Below are 4,091 nucleotides of genomic sequence, written 5' to 3' on the forward strand. Positions count from 1 at the left end.
CTCTAAAAGAAAGTTGCGCAAATGGTAATGATTTAACTCTAAAAGAAAGTTGCGCAAATGGTAATGATTTAGAAAGCCTAAAGATTTCAAGCATTTGTGGGTTCTATGCGAAAATGAAGATTGTTATGGATTAAATTATAAGAAATTTCTTAAGCCAAAAATGAATATTTGTGAATACTGTGGATATCATTGAAAATGAGTAGTTCAGATAGAATCGAACTTTCGATTGATCCAGGTACTTGGGATCCTATGGATGAAGACATGATCTCTCTGGATCCCATTGAATTTCAGTATGACGAAGATGGTATTGATTATGATCCATTTCAGTCTGACGAAGATGGTATTGATTATGATCCATTTCAGTCTGACGAAGATGGTTCTGACGAAGCTGACGAAGATGGTTCTGACGAAGCTGACGAAGATGGTTCTGACGAAGCTGACGAAGATGGTTCTGACGAAGCTGACGAAGATGGTTCTGACGAAGCTGACGAAGATGGTTCTGACGAAGCTGACGAAGATGGTTCTGACGAAGATGGTATTGATTATGATCCATTTCAGTCTGACCAAGAAGAGCCTTATATGGATGGTATTGATTCTGATCCATTTCAGTATGACGAAGATAAAGTTCAGTATGACGAAGATAAAGTTCAGTATGACAAAGATAAAGTTCAGTTTGACAAAGATAAAGTTCAGTATGACAAAGATAAAGTTCAGTTTAACAAAGATAAAGATGGTATTAATTATGATCCATTTCAGTTTAACAAAGATAAAGATGGTCTTGATTCTGATCCATTTCAGTATGACGAAGATAAAGTTCAGTATGACAAAGATAAAGTTCAGTTTGACAAAGATAAAGTTCAGTTTGACAAAGATAAAGTTCAGTTTGACAAAGATAAAGATAAAGATGGTATTGATTATGATCCATTTCAGTTGACAAAGATAAAGATGGTATTGATTCTGATCCATTTCAGTATGACGAAGATGGTATTGATTCTTATCCGTTTGAGTATGACGAAGATGGTATTGATTCTGATCCGTTTGAGTATGACGAAGAGCCCTATAAAGATCGTCTTGAATTCTTATCAAAGAGAGACAGGATTAACTGAGGCTATTCAAACAGGTACGGGTCAACTAAACGGTATTCCTATAGCAATCGGGGTTATGGATTTTCAGTTTATGGGGGGTAGTATGGGATCCGCAGTAGGCGAGAAAATCACCCGTTTGATCGAATATGCTACAATAATTTTTTGCCTCTTATTCTAGTGTGTGCTTCCGGAGGAGCACGCATGCAAGAAGGAAGTTTGAGCTTGATGCAAATGGCTAAAATATCTTCTGCTTTATATGATTATCAATCAAATAAAAAGTTATTTTATGTATCAATTCTTACATCTCCTACTACTGGTGGAGTGACCGCGAGTTTTGGTATGTTGGGGGATATCATTATTGCTGAACCCAATGCCTATATTGCATTTGCGGGTAAAAGAGTAATTGAGCAAACATTGAATATAACAGTACCTGAAGGTTCACAGGAGGCTGAATATTTATTCCATAAGGGTTTATTCGATCCAATCGTACCACGTAATCCTTTAAAGGGTGTTCTGAGTGAGTTATTTCAGTTCCACGGTTTTTTTCCTTTGAATCAAAATTCAATCAAGTAGAGTCTTAAGTTAAATTATTTTCTTTGTAGTGAAAAGGCAGTTAGTTAGTTTATCAGAATCAAAGTCAAAGCCCGCATAATGGGCTTTGACTTTGTGACATAAAATGGAATTGTCGAAAAACGAATTTTATCTTGCTCTATTGCGTATGTTTATATAATTCAAATATAGAAAAAATATAAATATAGAGTTTTGCATCTTTCTATATCTCCCGAGAATTCTATTTTTACTAAAAATCCCCTGTTCTTGGATCGGATTCTAACGAATCGAATCTTTCGACAATTTGTAATAAACTCTTTCTCAATTTGTAATAAACTCTTTCTTTATTAAATTCAAATTAGAAATTAAAATTAGAAGACAAGAACAATAGAATAATAATAATAAGAAAAGTAGGAATAAAGTAAGATAATAAAGAAAGTGGATTATCTTATCATACACCTATTTTATTTCATTTAGAAAGATGGGCAAGTCCCTTTATTTAATTCTACATTCCTTGCACTTATTAGATAAGATATATATATTAGATATATATACTCGCTTAGATATACTTAGTATTTAGATATACTTAGTATTTAGATATACTTAGTATAATATTTAGATATACTTAGTATTTAGATATACTTAGTATAATATTTAGATATACTTAGTATTTCGATATACTTAGTATAATATTTAGATATACTTAGTATAATATACGAATTATAATATAATTATTATAAGATATATTTATAACTAACTTTATAACTAACAATATAACAATAACAGGTACGAATATTAAATTGAGGTACCCATTTTATGACAATTCCCTCTATTTTTGTGCCTTTAGTAGGCCTAGTATTTCCGGCAATTGTAATGGCTTCTTTATCTTTGTATGTTCAAAAAACTAAGATTTTTTAGATTCGATGGGGCCAAGGCCAAGACCAAATCTTATCTATTTTTTTTTTCACGACTTAGATGCCACGGATATCTATTTAGTAGAATATTGTATAACATCCATCCGGCTTCCCCGAACATAAATGAAAAAGCTCCTCTTATGCATACGTAAACATGATATAGGGGTAAATGAATTATAGCAAGTGGATCGGTACCGGACGAATGTATGAAATTAAAGTCTATATATCTAGTAGATCTGTATAGGGGATCATATAAAGGGGATGATTTTAGATCTAAGCAATTTGATGAATTACTTCTAAAAGTTCATATCAAAATAGCACTAGTTGATGAGAGTTACTTCGGAAACAAAAAAAGTAAAGTCAAATTTTTTTGCTTATTTTCTCAATTCCAATAAAATGCAACTGGATCTAGTATGTATGAGTTGGCGATCAGAATCTATATGGATAGAATTTATAGTGGGGTCTCGAAAAACAAGCAATTTCTGCTGGGCCTTTATTCTTTTTTTTGGTTCATTAGGGTTTTTATTAGTTGGAACTTCTAGTTATCTTGGTAGGAATTTGATATCTTTATTTCCGTCTCAGCAAATAGTTTTTTTTCCACAAGGAATCGTGATGTCTTTCTATGGGATCGCGGGTCTCTTTATTAGTTCCTATTTGTGGTGCACGATTTTTTGGAATGTAGGTAGTGGTTATGATCGATTCGATAGAAAAGAGGGAATAGTATGTATTTTTCGTTGGGGTTTTCCTGGAAAAAATCGTCGCATCTTTCTACGATTCCTTATGAAAGATATTCAGTCCATCAGAATAGAAGTTAAAGAGGGTATTTATGCTCGGCGTGTCCTTTATATGGAAATCAGAGGCCAGGGGGCCGTTCCCTTGACTCGTACTGATGAGAATTTGACTCCACGAGAAATTGAGCAAAAAGCTGCTGAATTGGCCTATTTTTTGCGTGTACCGATTGAAGTCTTTTGAAATGAATTGCAGAATAAATGCTTTCTCGGCAGGAGGAAAAAACTCAAGACAAGAAGCCTCTTTTTTCTATAGCAGAACTAAACTGAAGTTTCTTAAGAATGCCCACTCGAACCAAAGAAGACGTATACGGAAGAGTCATAACATAAAACAAAACTGTTTTTTTTTTTTTGTCCACAAAAATTGTTTTTTATGCGTCTGTAAATGTAAAACCACTCAACTTAATTCAGTAACAAAACAAGCAAGAAATCGAAATAATGGATTCATCTCATATATCAAAGTATTTCGAAATATTTAACTTTTTATTTTCAATATTTGGAGTTGATACGTTAGATACAGATAGATTATATCTTGTAAATTTTCTCTACTTTCCTTTTGTCAATCAGCCCCTCCCCTTTTATCCTTTCTTTTGTGCTCCTTAAGAACTAAACAAGTAGATTTCTTTCTTATAACATAATGATAAATGTAATGATAACTTTTCTGTCTTTTTTTGTCACTCATTTTTGATCATCATAATATTTTTCATAATTTTTTTTTTTTCAATTATTCCCGGACTCTAGACTATATACAGTCT

This window comes from Durio zibethinus, unplaced genomic scaffold, assembly GCF_047325235.1.
Source record: "Durio zibethinus cultivar Kanyao isolate XHJ-2024 unplaced genomic scaffold, ASM4732523v1 HiC_scaffold_2, whole genome shotgun sequence".
NCBI classification, from domain to species: Eukaryota; Viridiplantae; Streptophyta; class Magnoliopsida; order Malvales; family Malvaceae; genus Durio; species Durio zibethinus.